Genomic DNA, 19,559 nt, shown 5'->3' with positions numbered 1-19,559 from the left:
TCATTTAAAAAAAAAAAAAAAAGTTGTATTTCTTTTTTTGTGGTGAGCCATGCCAAATTCTGCCATGTCAGAAATGCTGTGCTTAGGTTGTATGCTGTGACCTTCGAGTTGCTGACCTTTGCCTCATGAGGTCTTGTGTTCCAGGCTATCCTTGGACTATTTATTTACCTTTGAAGAAGTAGGGAAGTCCCAACTTGGAACCACCCAGAGGATCAAGGAAGTTCTTATAGGGAGCCATTCAGGCTATTATATTCTTTCCTGGAGGCTAGGGCAAGTGAGATTAGGATAGATCCTATTGACATTGCTCTATATATTCTTACTAGTCAGACATTAAAGTGAATCTTGATCAGAAATTTCCTGACTTGATTGTCATTTCTCGCATCTCTGTATCCTACTTTCAATCCTCACTCCCTCTTTCAGGTGAACCCTGATTCTATTTTTCCCACAGACTGGGACATGACACTTTTTCAGATTTTTTTGAAACTTTAAAAAAGGTTTATTTATTTATTATTATGTGTACAGTGTTCTGCCTGTATATACACCCACAGGCCAGAAGAGGGTTGCTGGGAATTGAACTGAGGACCTCCGGAAGAGCAGACAGTGCTCTTGACCGCTGAGCCATCTCTCTAGCCTTCTTTTTCAGATTAAAAAAAAAAAAAGTTTATATGTATGAATGTTTTGCCTATATGTATGTTTGTGCACCACATGTATTCATGGTACCCAAGGAGGTCAGAGTGGATATTGGATTTGCTGGAATTGGAGTTACAGACTATTGTGAGCCACCATGTGGGTGCTGGGAATCGAACTCAAGTCCTTTGCTTCTTAAAAAACAAACAAACAAACAAACAAGCTCTTAACTGTTGAGCCACTTCTCCAGCCCCTGTTTTCAATTCTTTACATGAATAATGAGAGCATTGGTTATTAAAGGTTAATTATATCAGCACATTGGACCATTCTAAATTAAACAGAGACTAAAACAAGCAGGAAAATACCAGTAGCTACTCATGTCTTTAATAGTAAATAACATTTGCTGGGCTCTGCAGTTTGTGCACACACTGCTCTTGCAGAGGATCTGGGTTTTGCAGTTTTGTCCACAGCCTGTAATTCCAGTTCCTGGGGAATCAGATACTTGCCTCCACAGACACTGCAAGCTAGGGATGATGAAAAGATTTGGATTCTTTGTTGTAAGCACAAGCTTACAGTGTTTGATATAATAGACATATTTGATGTTTCATACCGTCGAACATCCCACTCTTAACTGTGACACTACAGCATGCAAAAGCCGAGACATTGTTCTTTCCCAGATCCATTTTTTATGTAAACATCTGAAATGTATTTCTCCTGATGCCAATTTGTGTGCTTCTTTCTAAAGCAGTTCAGAAGTCTCCATGGCAACACTAACTCCAAGGCACTTTGGTATAAAAGGCTTTATTTTCAGGGGATACCTAGCATACTTGTCTCCCCTTGCTGGTTTAATAAAGATGTCTTGTCTCTTAGCAAAATCAGCCCAGTATGACTTGCACCAGTATGCCTGGCAAGGCTGTGGTTCTTTAAGCGGCTTCTCAGTTTTTATTCCTAAGATAAAACACCATGAACAAAGCAACTTGGGAAGGAAAAGGTTTATTTCAGCTTACACACAGCACAATTCATCTTTGAGAGAAGTCAGGGCAGGAACTCAGAGCAGGAACCTGGAGGCAGGAGCTGATGCAGAGGCCACAAAGGAGTGCTGTTGACAGGCTTGCTCAGCCTACTTTCTTACACAACTCAAAACCACTTGTGCAGAGGTTGCACAACCTACAGTGGGCTGTATTAGGTCTCAAAGAAACTGTGCCTCCACTCATGGTCTGGTTCAGTCTGGACCTTTCCTGCTACCTCTAGCTATTTTCTCCCTCATATCTACAATAAACCTCCTCAACCATACCTGGGAGTAGTCATGTCCTCATTTTTTTTTAATTCAAGCTGGGCCTTTCCTCATCAATCATTAATAAAGAAAATGTCCCCAGAGGCTTGCTATTGGCCAATCTGGTGGAAACATTTTTTGAATAGAGGTTCCCGCTTCTCAAATGACCCTGGCTTGTGCCAGGTTGACAAAAGACTAACCAGCACACTAAATCAGAGTGTCTTAAGCTCTTTTCAATTCACAAACCTGTACTGCCAGAGAATGTTGCTGTTTTGAGGCAAGCTTCTTTTAATTAAGGATTGATGTAGGAGGACCCAGCCCACCATGGGTGGTACCACTCCTAGGCAGGTGGTGCTGGGTTGTATTAGAAGGCAATTGAGGTCCTAGGAGGTGACTTAGCAATTAAGAGCACTTGTGGCAGGGCTGGAGAGATGACTCAGTGGTTAATAGCGCTGGACCCAGGTTCAATTCCCAGCACCCACATGGCAGCTTGTAACTGTCTGAAACTCCAGTTCCAGGGGCTCTAACACCCCTCACACCTATCTATGCACAATAAACAAACAAACAAACAAGTAAGTACTTGTGGCTCCTGCCAAGGACCTGAATTCCTAGCACCCATATAGTGGCTCACAACTATCTGTAACTCAAGTTCCAGGGTATCCACCATTTCTAACCTCCTCTTCTCAGGTACCAGGCACACACAACCATACACATAAAATAAGGCTAAAAAGAAAAGATCTGGGCACAATGGTGCACACCCATAATCCCAGCATTTGGGAGGCGGAGGCAGGCAGATTCTTTGTGAATTTGAGAGCACCCTGTTCTACAAAGTGAGTTCCAGGACCGGACAACCAGAACAATTATACAGAGAAACCCTGTCTCGAATACAGAAAAAGAAAGAAAGAAAGAAAGAAAGAAAGAAAGAGAGAAAGAAAGAAAGCTAAGCAAGCCATTAAAAGCAAGAAAACAAGCAGCTTCTTCCTGCCCTGACTCCTCTCAGTGATGGATCCTTTCTTCCCCCAGGTTGGCTCCTGTGCTGGCTAGTTTTATGTTAACTTGACACAAGCTAGAGCCCCTACTGAGAAAATGCCTCCACAAGACTGCCCTATAGGCAAGCCTGTGAAGAATTTTCTTAATTAGTGGTTGATGAGGAGGGCCCAGCCCATTGTGCATGGTACTATCCATGACCTCTGCATCAGCTCCTGCCTCCAGGTTCCTGCCTTGCTTGAGTTCCTGTCATGACTTCCTTTGGTGATGAGCAGTGATAGGGAAGGGTAAGACAAATAAATCCTTCCCTCCTCAACTTGCTTTGGTCATGGTATTTCATCCCAGCAACAGTGACCCTAACAAAGATTTTTCTAGTCAGTGTTTTATCACAGCACCAGAGGAGCAAAATAGGACAGAAATTATCAACATTTTTCAGAGTCAATGCTTTGATTTTATGATTGCCAATGCTGAGAACACCACTTCATATACAAAATAGCAAATGCATGTTTTGGGCCACTTCAGTAATTGTTGGAAGTTCTGTCCTAATCCCTAGTCAAAAGTAATCGAAAAAAAATTTTTATGAAACTTAAGCCAGCAACTCAACAATTTTTAAAGTCCCAACATTGTACCACAATACATACCAAAGACATAAAAATCACTGTAGTCTTCATCGACTGCCTCTGGAAAGAGGAATCCTGGAGTCTCGGAAAAGAAAAAGGGCGTGGGAAACAGGAGGGTAGAGAGAAACTGTGATCTGAGGTCCTTCAGTTCAAAGTGGCCAGCATACCAAGGTCCCACTCTCTGGGCGGTTTGTGTTCTGAGTTCCACATAGTCATCTCTTCAAGTTCAATGTATATTCATCATTTCTACATGTCTGAAATATTTTGTCAAATCTGCTGAAGGACAAAGTTATAGTGATTTAGAAGGAGATTTTTGTTTGTTTGGTTAGTTTTGTTTCTATTTTCTTGTTTTGACACAGCTATGTTGCTCAAGCTAGTACTTCCACATGTAACCTAGGCCAGTCTTGAACCCACTATCTTTCCTTCTCAACTTTCCCAGTGCTGAAGTTACTCTTACTCCTGGGTTGCTTGCTTATTTATGTATTTATTTTTGTGGTCCTAAGGATTACATACTTACACATACTAAGAAAACATCTTTTTTGCTTTTCTTTTCTCTTCCTTTTCCTCCTCATCTTCCTCTTATTATTTCTGAGAGTCTCTCTGTGTAGCCCTGGCTATCCTAGAACTCACTATACAGACCAAGATGGCCTCCACCTTCCAAGTTCTGGAATTAAAATCATGCACCACTACACATGGCCTTTTTTTTTTTTTTTTTAAGATTTCTTTTTCTTAAGGCTGCACATGGGGGTGCACGCCTTTAATCCCAGCATTCAGGAGGCAGAGGCAGGTGAATCGCTGTGAGTTCGAGGTCAGCCTGGTCTACAAAGTGAGGCCAGCCCAGCCAGGGATACACAGAGAATCCCTGTCTTGAAAACAACAACAACAAAACAAAAGATTTCTTATTCTTTTCTTTTTTATTTATTTTTATTTTATGTACATTGGTATTTCACCTGCATGTGTGAGGGGGTCAGATCCCCTAGAACAGGAGTTACAGACTGTAGTATTTTTCTTATTTTTAAAGTGTGTGTGTGTAAACACATGTGCCAGAGGAAGGTGCTGCATCTCCTGGAGCTAGTGTTACAGGTAGCCGTGAGCTGGGAACTGAACTCAGGTCATCTGCAAAAGCACTATATGCTCTGAGCATTGAGCCATCTCTTAGTCCTCCTCATTTTTCCTAGACAGTTTTACTCTGCGACCCAGGAACGCCTAGAACTGAAGACGTAGCACAGCTTGTTATTTAAAAGCAAAAAATAAAAAACAAAAAAAGTCCTTGACCTTTCTTCTCACCTGATGTCCCAGAAGGAAAAAGCCCCTTCTCCTTCTCCATGCTGTCTTAAGTACCCTTCAACTCAGTGTCCCTCCTTTCTATTATTTACTTCCTGTCAGCTGGTTTCTTGCTCTGCCTCTTGACCTAGGGTTAACTTTATTTAAAGCTCTTTTTTTAAAAAAGATTTATTTATTTACTATTTATTGTATATGAGCGTTTTTATCTGCAGAAGAGGACATCAGATCACACTATAGATGGTTGTGAACCACCATGTGGTTGCTGGGAATTGAACTCAGGACCTCCAGGAAGAGCAGGTGGTGCTCTAAACCATTGAGCCATCTCTCCAGCCCCTATTTAAAGCTCTTGGATAAAAGGTATGTGCTAGAACTAAGCCATACCACAAGTAATTGTTTACAGTAAACAGATAAAAGGAAAGCTCCGTTTAGCTGGGCATGGTGGCGTATGCCTTTAATCCCAGCACTCAGGAAGGCAGAGGCAGGGGGATCACTGTGAGTTCGAGTCCAGGACAGCCAACGCTACACAGAGAACCCTGTCTGGAAAAGAAAAACAAACAAACAAACAAAAAAACAAAGCAAGCAAGCTCTTGGGTTAAAGGTGTGTGCTAGGCATGAGTCACACTACAAGAAACAGGTTTTTCAGTTCACAGTCTCAGGGTTCACAATGGGATCAAATATCCTGCAACAACAGCCAGTCTCAAATTTGCATCCCCCTGCCTAAGACCCCTAAGTGCTGAGATTAAAAGTGTACACCACCATGCCCAGCTATTTTCTTTATGTGACTGTATGCAGACATGTGTATTCAGGTATCCGCAGAGACCAGAGGGAGTTGTCAGTCCCTTGGAGCTGCAATTTCAGATGTTCAAAAGCTGCCTGCTGTCGATGCTGGGATCCAAAGTTCAGCAGAAGTGTCAGCACTCCTTAAACTCTAAGCCATCTCTCCAGCCCTTCTTCCTTTGTAGGAGTGTTATGCCCAGATCGCTAGATCCCCCCAAATCACCAGGAGTCTGAAACCGTATGCAAAAGCAAGGAGCCTTTATTCAAACTCCAGCCCGGGGACCCTCGAACCTCACTGAAGCAACAGATGAGTAGGAGACCCCAAACCATCGTTAGGCAGGGGTTTTACTGTGGTTACAGCAAGGAATGGGAGTTTCCAGTTTGGCAGATACAGGATTGGTTGACATTTAGCAAGTTGGGTTGGCGCTAGGGGATTGATTGGTCGAGTCTAACACCCAAATGCTTAATCAATCTATAACATCTGGGGACATTAGGTACTTGATTGGTTCTAGCCTAGGGTGGTTCCTTCCTGGAACAGCTTGCTGGCTAGACCTGTACTTTTAAAGTTGCAGTGGCGCTTGTTAGGGCATTGCGCATGTGCAAGGGCAGCTATACATTGTAATTGCAAGATCTCCTTTAGTTTTATCCAACCCAAATCTATGCCCAAAGGTTTTTCAAATAAGGTAGTAGAGTCTTTGATGTTCTTCCTGGGGCCTATTGGTACATAATACTTCAGCGTCCAGCCCTGCCCCCAGACACACTTGTGACAGGCCATGGGGTTTTGATTTTATCTCCAGCATCCTCAAGAAAGCTTTTGTTGCCAGTATCAGGAAAATGTTCAATTACTTTGTTATTTTGTTTTCTCCAATGTCAGTTGCATCCAGGGAAGTCTTCGCTCTTTAGGACAGCACAGCTCCAGGGGAGAGCTCCTAGCCACACTAAGCTCCTGGCTGCTGTGGGAGACTGAAATCTGACTTGTTGCTTCAGCTCCCCTCTCTTATTCTAAAAATAACCGTTTTTAAAGCAGCAGCAACAACAAAAGCTTTTAAACATATAACTTGTCTGTGCCTCTTTCTCTTATTTATTGGCTCATTTCTGTTATTTTCCTTAAATTTGCATTTTGAAACAATCCATTAAACCTACCTTTTTCTTACTCACAGGGCTGGGGAGATGGCTCAGTGGTTAAAAGCACTAGCTGCTCTTCTAGAGGATTTGGGTCCAGTTCCCAGCACCCACATGTTAGCTATGATGGCTAACAGCTGTCTGTAACTCTGGTTCCAGGGGATCCAACCCTCTTCTGGCTTCTTCTGGGTTCCATGAGCACCAGGCAGGCATGTGGTTCACACACGGACAAGCAGGCAAAAGTTATACACATAAAGTAAGTGGTTTTTTTTCAAAAGGTGCTTTTCAGGGGCTGGAGAGATGGCTCAGAGGTTAAGTGTGCCACCTACTCTTCCAAACGTCCTGAGTTCAATTCCCAGCAACCACCTAGTGTTTCACAGCCATCTATAATGTGATCTGATGCCCTCTTCTGGCCTGCAGGTGTATATGCAGGCAGAACACTATACATAATTTTTTTAAAGGTACCTTTCAAAAGAAGCTAGAAATTAGATCTTTATGGCTGGATTTTCCATGACAAATTCACCCCCAGATGCTATCTACTGTCAGATCTGAGACTTTAAAAAATATTTTCTCTCTCCCTCTCCCCTTTCCTCCAGCCCCACTCACTGTTACACTTTTGTTTGTGAATGTGTGTACGTGTCCATCTCATGAATAGTTAAGAAGGTAACTTGTGAGAGAGAGTTAACTCTGTTGCTGTTAATTTAAAGGTATGGTCTAATAATGTTTATTATTAGCGCTATAGTTATTATGATGGTATTTTCTAACCTGCTATCAATCAATAAAAACACAGACACCTGTTACATTTTAAAATAGCCTTGCTTCACCTGGGGCAGGGCAGATCTTATGCCCCTAAACTACCTTCCATATCTCCCTGCTCCTATCCCATGCTATCTGCTTCTAATAATTTCTGTCGAACTACCTCCCATGCATAATCCCAAATACTTGCTAATGCTCATCTTCTGGGCCAAATCCTCCATCTATGCTGGCCATGTGCTTCTTACTCCACTTCACCCATGGAGGTGGCCTCCTTCCTTATCCTCTTCCTTTGTTGTCTCCTCCCCTTCCCAAGATCCTTCACTCCCCACAGGAGTGCACCGTTGCTTCGCCTACCTTCTTCCAGCCCTGTCCAGGTATCATTGGTCAAACAGGAAGGCAAGGTTACACAGGGTCAAGGTAGCAAGCAGATCTTGAGAGCCAGTAATTACCATCAAAATACATCAGACCAACTTCTCTCCTTTCTCCTTGTGGGTCCTGGGGATTGAACCCAGGTCTTCAAGCTTGTCAGCAAGCACTTTTACCTGCTGAACCATCATGCAAGCCCTCAAAACTCATTTACTTACTTACCTACTAAGATATTTTTTGCAGAATTTTAAGTCCAACTGTACTGTTTAACACATCTTTTTCTTTCTTGTTTTTTGTTTCTGAGATAGAGTCTCCCCATGTAGCTTTGGCTGGCCTAGAATTCATTATGTAGATCAGACTGGCCTTGAACTCATTCTGTAGACCAGACTGGCCTCACTCATAGCTATCTATCTGCCTCTTCAGTCCTGGGACTAAAGGCATGTGCTGTCACCACAAACAGCCTAACACACATTTTTCATAGACTATTTGTCTTCCTCCCTATTAAGTAGTGCTGTAGTGTTGCCTTGCTTGTCATGAAGTACCCTACTTTGTGTTCGTCTTGAAATGCTTTTATTTCTCCATCGGTTTAAAAGATAGTTTTGCGTAGCATTTTTTTTTTTTTTTTCTTTTCAAGACAGAGCTTGTGTAGCCTTGGCTGTCCTGTACTTGATTTGAAAACCAGACTAGCCTCAAACTCACAAAGATCCATCTGCCTCTGCCTCCCTGAGTGCTGGAATTACAGGTGTGTGCTCCTGGCTGGTATAGCATTATTTTTGTTTTGTTTTGGTTTTTGAGACAGGGTTTCTCTGTGTAATAGCTCTGGCTGTCCTGGACTCCCGTTGTAGATCAGGCTGACCTCAAACTCATGGCGGTCTGCCTGCCTCGGCCTCCTGAGTGCTGGGATTAAAGGCATGCACCACCACACCTGGCCTTGGTATAGCATTCTTAAGTCACAATTTTTCAGATATTGAAGTATTTCACTCCAAGTGTGCTTCTGTCTTTTATGGTTACTGATGAAAAGTCTGGGTCATTCTGATATCTGCCTTTGCATGTGAGTTGTTACCTCTCTCCTGCTGTCTTAGGAGTATTTGTGTTTCTGACATCTTGATTATAATGTCATGAAGGATTTCTTCTCTGGTCATGTCTATTTGGAGTTCTATATCCTTCCTGCTTTGTTCTGTAAAATTGGAACACTAAGTAGTTTGTGTATTCCATTTTATTATTTTTTATTTTTGGTGTTTTTTTTCGAGACAGGGTTTCTCTGTGTAGCCTTGGCCATCCTGGACTCACTTTGTAGACCAGGCTGGCCTCGAACTCACAGCAATCCGCCTGCCTCTGCCTCCTGAGTGCTGGGATTAAAGGCGTGCGCCACCACGCCCGGCTCCATTTTATTTTTACCTCTGTTCCTTTTTTCTACACCATTAATTCTCAGCTTTGCCCTTTGGATGTATGCCAGACTTCTTGGAAATATTATTTATGCTCCTTAATTTTTTCCTTCTGTATGTCTGTTTGTATTATTTTCTTTTCCTGGTCTTCTATTCCTGAAATCTATTCTTCTGAATTATATTGTCTACTAATAATGGTATCTGTTGTAGCTTTTATTTGATTGATGATATCATTCATTTCAAGTGTTTGTTTGATTGGTTTTTTGTGTTTCAACCTCCTTGCTAAATCCCCCCCGTCCTCATATTTTGGACTTTCATTTCCAATTTATCAATTGCTATAATTCCCTTTGGAGACTGTTTTGCCAAAGTTTTGAAAAGATTTCCTAAATCCACACATCTGCTTGTTTAACTCTTCTATATGGTCAATAATTCTTTTGGATAGTAACATACTAAATTCATTCTTAAACATTCTAGATATCGCTGTAACTTTGTGTTCCCTTCTAGGGGAGTTAATCAGTTTCTGATGAGTTGTGGATGGTAGTCATGCTGTATTTTTGTGTTCTTCATCATGTTTTATGCATTTCTTGGAGTGGATTTGTTTTGACTTCCTCTTCTTCAGAACCTGTTGGTTAATATGGACCCAAAAGAGTTAAAATGTTCCCAGGAACCCCAAGCTGGAAGAAGGGAAAAGCTGAAGCCCTGATGCCAGCTAAAGGAGAAACTAGCACTGCAAGACAAAATTTCACATGGTTTTTCAATTTAAATTAACATATGTATACTTCCTGGCTTTTGTTTCAACATTCTCTATAAATTGTAACACTGTTACAGCAAAGGTTGAAAAGAAACTGTATTGGTTACTTTTTTATTGCTGTGATAAAATACATAGGGAAGGCAACTGATGAAAGAGCTTATTGGAGTTTAAGGTTCCAAAGGAGTAGGAAGAGTCCATCATGCTTGGGAAGCAGAGGAAGGTAGATCGCTGTGAGTTCAAGGCCAGCCTGATCCACAAAGCAAGTCCAGGGCAGCTGAGATAACACAGAGAAACCCTGTCTTTAAAAAAAAAAAAAAGGAGTCCATCATGACAGGGTGGGCTGGCAGCAAGGGATAAGTAGCTGTAACCGCAGGAACAAGCTGGCAAACATGAGAAAGCTGAGAGTTGGATGAGGAAAAGCCTGCCCCAGTGACACACTTCTTCCTGCAAGGCCATACCTCCTAAGCTGCTCCAAACAGCGCCACCACCTGGGGACCAAGTATTCAAATGTCTGAGACTATGGGGGACATCTCATTCAAACTGCCACAGAAGCTAACGGCCTTTTTCAGGTTTAGCCAAACTGTGAGTAAGTTCTCTCTCCCTTACCATTTTGTCTCCTCATTTCTTTTGGGGAGCAGTGGGTTTGTAAATCCAAGGTCCAGCTGTTATAACTTTGAGGATCCCTGTGCTTAGGATGCGGGGCAGTCCTAGCTGTGCACGTTCATCTGTTTCTCTGACCCATGGATGTTGGTGGATAAGAATACATATTGATGAACTGATGAAGAAAAAAGGTCTTGGCAAGACATGGTGGTATACACTTTTAATCCCAGCACTCAGGGAGGTAGAGGTGGGTGGATTGCTATGTGTTTGAGGCCAGTCTGGTCTACAGACAGAGTTCCAGGACAGCCAGGGCTATCTTGAAAAACCCTGTCTTGAAAAATCAAAAACAAAGAAAACAAACAAACTCAAAAAGGGGGCGGGGGGAGAGGAAAGAAATGAAAAATCTTTTGGATTGTGAGGTGGTTTGTTTTTGTTTTCCGTTTTTGAGACAGGGGTTCTCTGTGTAGCTTTTGCTGTCCTGGACTTGCTTTGTAGACCAGGCTGGCCTCAAACTCACAGTGATCTACTTGTCTCTGCCTCCCTGAGTGTTGGGATTACAGGCGTGCACCATTGAGACTAGCTGTGAGTTGGTTTTACTTGCAAAGAGTACTCTAGTTTTCCGGTTTTATGATTTGGAGAATTTCTGGAAACTTTTCATCATCCAAGTCTCCAGTCCCAAATGACTGTCATGGTTCAGTGAGTAAAAGAGCTTTCTTCCAGTCCTGGTGACCCAAGCTTAAACCCAGGGAGAAAAATGACTTCTACAAGTTGTCCTCTGCCCTCCACACATTGTCTGTGAGAGTTGGGAGGCAGAGGCAGGCAAATTTCTAAGTTTGAGGCCAGCCTGGTCTACAGAGTGAGTTTCAGGAAAGCCAAAACTACACAATGAAACTCGGTGCCCTCCCCCCAAAAACAAATTAAAAAACCTATCCTGCCTTATAAGTTTAGATTTCTTTCTTTCTTTTTTTAATTAGTTAATTTATTTTATGTATATGGGTGCTTTGTCTGCATGTACGTCCACAAACTAAAAGAGGGCACAGAATCCCATTATGCCCCATTGTGAGTCACCATGTGGGTGCTGCTGGGAATAGAAGTCAGGTCCTCTGGAAGAGCAGCCAGTGCTCTTAACCACTGAGCCATCTCTCTAGCTCCTCTTTTAAAAATTCTTTTATTATTTATTTTATGTATATATGTGTTTTGCCTGCGTGTATGTCTACATACCACACGCATCCCTGGTCCTTGTGGAGGGCAGAAGAGGGCACTGGATCACCTGGAACTGAAGTTAAAGACTGTTGTGAGCTGCCATGTGGGCTCTGGGGATTGAATCTAGGCCTTACGCATACTAGGAAAATGCTCCACCACTCACACAGCTTCATTTTAAATAGCTGGACAGGAACAGTGCAGGGACCTGGAGGCAGGAGCCAATGAAGAGGCCATGGAGGGGTGCTGTTTACTGGTGTGCGTCACCTAGCTTGCTCAGCCTGCTTTCTTACAGAACTCAGCATATTATACAGCCAGCCTAGGGAGAGCACCACCCACAGTGGGCTGGGCCCTCACCAGTTGGTCTCTAATTGGAAAAATGCCCATGGAGGCATTTCATCAACTGATGACTCTAGCTTGTGTCAAGTTGACACACAAAAGCAGCCAGTACACAAGATAGATAGATAGATAGATAGATAGATAGATAGATAGATAGGCAGGCAGATAATAGACTGAGGTCAGTGTGTTTTTCTGAGAGGCATGAACACATCCACTGCTTGGGAGACTAACAGCTCAGTTCCATAGAAAGGAAAGTTCCTGTACTTAGACCTTTCCAGACCTCGCCTTGTGTGGCTACTAATCTATCTGTCCATTTGCAACAAAAATGCTTACAGGAGCTGAATCAAGAAGAGTCCAAGGTGGCTAATTTGGTCTCAGTTCAATGGCCAAGTGTGATAGCCATCTGCCAATGAGAGGTCACATACACAGAGTTCTGGAAGAGCCACAAATGGAAACTTGCAGCCTTTGCTCAAAGGAGTTCCTATCTCAACTCTGAGATAAACAGCTTCCAGAAGCTCTTTTTGCCACTCGCAGTCAAACGTAAATGCCAATCAGGGCTGTTCCCCAGGTATTGGATCTGTTTGCTGACAGTGTAGAAACTTTCTCTACACAAGCCGGCCCCTGGTGGCAGACGGCACGTGCATGCGCGAGCCTGTGGGCTTGCCCGTCCACGCATGAGCGTGTCCTGAGGCCAGAGATCAAAGTTAGCCACCTTCTTCACTATCTTATTTTATCAGAGAGGATCTCTCACTGAACCCAGAGCTTTTGGAGAGGCTGGTAACTAGGAACCTGCCTCCAAAAGCCTCCACTCCCCCAGCTGGAGAGGCTGGTAACTAGGAACCTGCCCCCAAAGGCCTCCACTCCCCCAGCACTGGGATCAGAGAGGGGCCACACAGCCATGCCTGGCTTCAGGTGGGCACAAGGGATCCAAACTCAGGTCCCCATGCTTTGCTGCACCTCCCCAGCTGCAAGCTGCTTTTTTTTTTTTTCTGATATTTTTAGGTATCAGAAGTGGGATCCTGCCAGGCGAGGTGATGTACACCTGTAATCCCAGTACTCGGGAGGCAGAGGTGGGCATATCGCTGTGAGTTCGAAGCCACCCTGGTCTACAAAGCGAGTCCAGGACAGCCAAGGCTACACAGAGAAACCCTGTCTCGAAAAACCAAAACCAACCAACAAACCAAATAAATAGAAGAAGTGCGACCATGCCAGGCTGTAATTCCAACATTCAGGAGGCTGGAGGATCCTGAGTCTCATTGTGGCTAGTTACCAGAGAAAACTGCTCAGACATGGGGCTGAGCCAACAGAGAGCCATTAGTAGCTGGCTGGCAACTACACTGGTGTTTGGGATCCCAGTGTTGCCCCAAGCCTTTCTCAGGATGAGCTTTTAAGCACAATGACCATGTTCTGGGCTGACACACTTCAGTTAACAAAAACAGTTACCAGAAGCAGAACTACTGAAAGTCAAAAGGCAAGGTTAGTGCATTTAGAGACTTTCCCAGAACTATGGACTTTGATGGACTAGGTCTTTGTTTTCACTTTTGGCAGGTTGTGCTGCTGTCCCTGTGCTGAGTTTTACAGCCCAGATGGTACCGCCAGCATGGAGTCAGTTGTGCTAAGGTCTGGGGTTCCACCAAGGACGAGGGCCCTGTTACAGTCTGAGCTATATAGAAAGACCTTGTCTCAAAAATAAAATAGTAAAATAAAATAAAACAAGTGGGTCCTTGGTTACTTTCTCAGTCTTTGCTGTGTTTTCTTTCATTTGTTTGAGACAGGGTTTCTCTGTGTAGCCTTGGCTGTCCTGGACTCACTTTGTAGACCAGGTTGGCTTCGAACTCACAGCGATCTGCCTGCCTCTGCCTCCTAGAGTACCGGGATTACAGGCATGCGCCACTGCACCTGGCTGAAAAAATTTTTTTTTAGTGTTCACTTTGGCAGCACGTATACTAAAATTGGAACAATACAGAGATTAACATGGCCCCTGTGTAAGGATGTCATACAAATTTATGAAGTATTCTATATTTTAAAACTTTCTTTTTTAAACCTGGGGCTACAAAGGTGGGTCAGCAGTTAAGAACGACCCGGCAGTTAGGAATGCTTGTCACCTTTGCAGGCAACCTGGGTTCCGTTCCCGGCACCCACACTGTGCCTCACAACCATCTCTGGAGCTCCAGTTTTCATGTGATCTGAAGCCCTTTTCATGCCTCTTGAGACAGCAGGCACACAGGTAGCACACAAACACATATACATAAAATAAAAATAAATATCTGTACACGGTACTATATACCTTTAAACCTAGGACTTGGGAGGCAGAGGCAGGTGGACTCTATGCTTAAGCTGGTCCAACATATAGAGGTTCAGGATATCCAGAGATAGATAGAGAGGCCTTATTTTAAAATAACTAAATAGAAATAAAACAATATAATCATCATCATCATTATCAGCAGCAGCAGCATCGATATTATTGGAGGGGTGTTTCAGTGTGGGCACAAGTGTCCCATGATGTACTTATAGAGGTCAGATGAACAACTTTCAGGATTATGTTCAATCCTTCCATCACGGAATCCAGGGGCCAAACTCAGATCATCAGGATTCTAAGCAATCATCAAGGTTCTAAGCACCTTTATCCCCAGAGCTGTCTCACCAGCCTAACTTTCCCAGGCCTTCCAGCACCAGCTTGAGTGATAACATTAGTGGCTGCAAGAGCCCCTTGAGATTGCTTGTATGTCTGGAAGTGCTGGATTACATCAGATAAGCCCTCTCGAATCCAAACTGCCTGTACTCCAGATAAAGGGCTTAGAGACATTATTTCAAGATAGAAAATAAATATATTAATTTTTCATATTGATCTTAATTTAATTTTCCATTAAATCTTGCACAGGACTCAGGTGAGTGAGAAGTGACCCATCTATAGTCTACAGTCTTGTCTTTTTTTTTGGAGGGGGTTTCTGAGACAGGGTTTCTCTGTGTAGTCCTGGCTGTCCTAGAACTTGCTCTGTAGGCTAGAACTGGCCTTAAACTCACAGAGATCCACCTGCCTCTGTTTCCAGAGTGCTGGGATTAAAGGTATGTGCCCGGATCTCATATATATATATATATATATATATATATATAGTGCCCTGGTGTTTTACCTGCATGTATGTCTGTCTGTATGTGTGTCAGATCCCCTGGAACTAGAGTTACAGACAGCTGACACCTTCCATGTAGGTGCTGAGAATTGAACCTGGGTCCTTTGGAAGAGCACCTAGTGCTCTTAATCACAGAGCCATCTCTCCAGCCCATCTCCTGATCAGCAACCTGCTACATTCCAAACATATTTTCTTGACTAAAAATTATTGTCCAGAGAGTTGTGAATTGCTAAATCTCTGAACAAAAGTTACTCAGAATGACCCCAAACTTTCTTAGCCCAATGGGCTTTCATAGACTGGGGCAGTGCTTGCCCTGGGGCTTGCTACAGCTGAGATCTGGGGCCTCTGACAAAAGAGTGGCAAAGGGCAACACTTCTTACCAGGCAGCACCCCTAAAACCCTGCCATGAGGAACAGTGCCTGTTGGCTTTCCACCCCCAGGGTGGGGTTTTTCCGTGTAATCCTGGCTGTCCCGGAACTCTCTCTATAGGCCAGGCTGGCCTTGAACTCACAGAGATCCGCCTGCCTCTCTATGCCTCCATTGCCCAGCTGCTGGTTAGCTTTTTATTAACTTGACACAAACTAGGGCTATCTGGGAAGAGGACCCCTCCACTGAGGAAATAACTATGAGGTTGGCCTATAGGCAAGTCTGTGGGACAGGGTTTTTGTTTTGTTCTTAACTAATGGCTGCTGGGAGAGGGCTCTGCCCACTGTGGGCTGTGCCATCCCTCTGGCCGGTGGTTCTGGGTTGAATTTAAAAAGTAAGGTGAGCAAACCCATGGGAGGTAACGTTAGTAAGCAGCTTTTCTCTGTGGCCGCTGGGTCAATTCTGGATGCCAGGTTCCTGCCTTGAGTTTCTGCCTTCAGTGATAAACTGTGACATGGACATACAGGCCGAATAACCCTCTCTTGCCCAATTTGCTTTTGGGCAGAATATTTTATCACAGAAATAGAAAGCAGACTAGAATGAGGAGAGAGAAACTAGGGTTTGGTTTAGATTTTGGCTAAAGGGGGTCTATAGAGAACTCCAGACTCCTTTCTTTCTCTCAGGACTCATCTTTGGTTTCCTTCAGCTCATCTTTCTGTGTCATTTGTTAGGAAGAGTGGAGGCACGAGGCAGGAGCTCAGGGATTGGAGTTGGTGAATCTGCTGTTCGCAATGGCTCTGCAGAATGGTTGGCTTACAATTCCCCACAGCCTAATACCTTAAAAAAAAAAATGTCATCCTATTTTAAAAAATGTGTGCACGGGTATGTCTTTGTGTGGTTGTGTGAACGTGACTGCAGGTGCCTGGGAAGGTCAGGAGTAGCTGCTGGGTTTCCTGGAACTAGAGATAGAGATGCTTGTGAGCTGCCTGACACGGGCTAGGAAAGTTTGGGGTCATTCTGAGTACCTTTTGTTCAGAGGGTTAGCAATTCACAACATGTCAGTTCATGACATTGGACTCAGATCCTCTGGAAGAGCAAGAAGCAACCATAACTGCTGAGCCATCTCTCCAGCCACCCCCCCCCCCATCTTAACATCTGTGTGTGTGTGTGTGTGCGCGTGCATGCACGCGCCACGTATGTACTTGCCACATGTATGCAGGTACCAAGGAAACCGGAAGAGGGCAGTGTATCTTCTGGGACTGGAGATACAAGAGGCTCTGAGCCACTGATATGGGTATAGGGAACGTGGGTCCTCTGGAAGAACAGCAAGTGCTCTTAACTGCTGAGCTATCTCTCCAGAAACATGATGTCCCCTTACACAAACTTTCCTGAGGGTCCTTAAAACAAACAAACAAACAACAGTAAAGAGCAAAACAAAACAGAAAATTATGGGATGCTGCTCTCATCTTATATCCTGACACTTAGAGAACACATGCTCTGGTCACTGCCTTTGAGGACACTGGTGTCCAGCTGTGTCCCAGCAGCCAGTAGGAAGCTAAACACTCCAGACAAAAGATACTCAGCAGCAATTCTGCGTCTGTGTGTGCAGGTCTCCCAGGGGCTTTGTTTTATTTAGCAAGAGGCTCAACTATTCCACTGGGGCCTTTTGTCCTCATTTTTATTGCCCACTTAGTACTGGGACAACTCACATCCGGGTACCACTTGCCTGTTGCACAAGTTTAAGGGTCTATAATCAGAAGCATCCCAATTCTTTTAGGAGGGACCAGAGAAGCTGTTGCAAAAACCTACTAACCCTTGGCACACGGTCTCTGATTCAGTGTCTGAGAATACACTGGATCTCACGTGTCACACATTCTACACTCGCTTCAGAAACATCTTTTACTTGAATCTCCAAATAAGGTCCCAGGTGGCTAATTGGACCCATGTTCAAGATCAAGTCTGGTTGCTATCTTTGAGATGGGGCCACCCAGGTACTCTGTGTTCCTGGACTAATCTCACACTGAACTTTGCAGCCCTTGCCCAGGCATGTTCCTGTTCCCACTGCCAAGGTAAACAGCCTCCAGGAAGTCCTTTCTGCCACCTGCAATCAATTTCTTTTTCCCCCTGTGATGCAGGGGGCAGGGGTGTGGGGGTGGAGGGATGAGGGTGGGTAGGCGGAATGGAACTCAAGGCCTCCAGCATGCTAGGCAAGTGCTCTACCACGGAGACCTCCCTGTAGTCAATGCTAACCAATCAATCCTTAATATTTGGTTTGCAGAGCAGACAGAGCAAGACATTTCTCTGCATAAGCCAGTCCTTCTCTTGGGTCCTTTGGAGTGACATCTCAGCCACTCTTCTGAACTTAATGATTTTACATAAAAAACTAGGCAGTCATATTACATCTTTAGGAATTTAAAAAAATCTTTGTGAGATATATATATATATATATATATATATATATATATATATATATATATATATATTTTTTTTTTTTTTTTTTTTTTTTTTTTTTAGAGCCAGGCGTGGTGGCGCATGCCTTTAATCCTGCATTCGGGAGGCAGAGGCAGGCGCATCTTTGTGAGTTCGAAGCCAGCCTGGTCTACAAAGCCAGTCCAGGACGGCTAAGATAACATAGAGAAACCCTGTCTCTAAAAACAAAACAACCCCCTCCCAAAACAACAAAAACAAAACAAACAAAAATAAAAACCAAAACCTATTTTTATGTGTATGTATGTGTTTATCACACATGTGTGACACGGAGGCTGGAAGATGTTGTGAGTGCCCCTGGAGCTACAGACAGTCACCTCACATGGGTGTTGGGAACTGAACTCAGGTCTTCTGGAAAAGCAGGAACTGCTCTTAACCACTGAACCACCTCTTCCAGCCAAAAGACAAAAACACTTTAAAAAAATACTTCAAGTGTCCAAGATGATTTTTAACAGTTTTTCTCATCACATCTTCTTAAAATACACAAATGCACTTTTAGCACCTGTAATACTCACAAAGCTAAATCTTGTATTTATGGTTGTGAGCCTAGCCTTTAACGGCTGAGCCATCTCTCCAGCCCACAAAGCTAAATCTCAAGAAAAAAAAAAACAAAAACAAAAAAACCCCACAAAAACGCATGGAGATCATTTTGTGTTGGGCAAGTGCTCCTGAGTGTGGGGTGTGGGGCCTGCTATTCCCAGTGGATATAGTGGCACTCCACTGGAGAAAATGGTTTCCTCTTTTACCAGGAGGAATCAATTGCAAATATGTTTTTGGTTAGAGGTGGGTGTGTCCACTTTGCCCTCAGTGCTGGGACCCTTTGGCTTGAGCATGTGCTGTCTGGCTTCTGTGAGTTCATGTGCATCAACCATGTGGATTCATCTTCCACCTCTCTGGCTCTCGGAGTCCTACCTCCTCCTCTTCCCAACAGATGCCTGAGCCTCGTGGACGTATGTGGGGTGTGTGTGTGTGTCTGTGTCAGGGATGGGGGCGTGGGGATGGGCGGGGAGTTGGATGAAGACATCCTACTTGGGACAAAATGTTGAGTTCCTACCCTCTGCACAGGGTCTGGATGTGGTTTCGGTGCTAATTCCTGTCTCCTGCAGGAACTTCTCCTTTGATGAACACAGATTGATGCAAGGATCTCTGAGGTTTTTGTTTGATGTCACAAGTTTTTCAGGCCCAGAGTCATTTCAGTTTGAGTTTTCTTTAGTGATTCTATTTCTTTCTTAAATTCTACTTTAGTGACTTGAATACTTATTATTATTTCATTCAACTGTGTGTGTTTTCAAGGCCGTCCTTTAGGCATTTAATCTTCTTTAAGGACCTTGAACACATTCATTCTTGCTTTTTGAAGTCCTTGTCTTGTGCTTCAGTGAGATTGTTTCCACAGGGCCTCTGGTGTAGGTATCTGGACTTAAAATATCTGAAGTCTGTCTGTCTGTTGTTGTTTCTTCTTCTTCTTCTTCTTCTTCTTCTTCTTCTTCTTCT

The 19,559-nt window shown here is 43.7% G+C and overlaps 1 non-coding gene across 1 annotated transcript; it reads left to right on the top strand.

The window, feature by feature from the left end:
* The first annotated feature begins 14,009 nt into the window (after window positions 1-14,009).
* Window positions 14,010-14,113, top strand: LOC127196889 (U6 spliceosomal RNA). Its single transcript, XR_007831565.1, has one exon. It is a non-coding gene; the product is annotated as a U6 spliceosomal RNA (small nuclear RNA).
* Window positions 14,114-19,559: the final 5,446 nt, after the last annotated feature.

Source organism: Acomys russatus, chromosome 1, assembly GCF_903995435.1.
Source record: "Acomys russatus chromosome 1, mAcoRus1.1, whole genome shotgun sequence".
NCBI lineage: Eukaryota > Metazoa > Chordata > Mammalia > Rodentia > Muridae > Acomys > Acomys russatus.
This window is presented reverse-complemented; position numbering and strand designations above follow the sequence as displayed.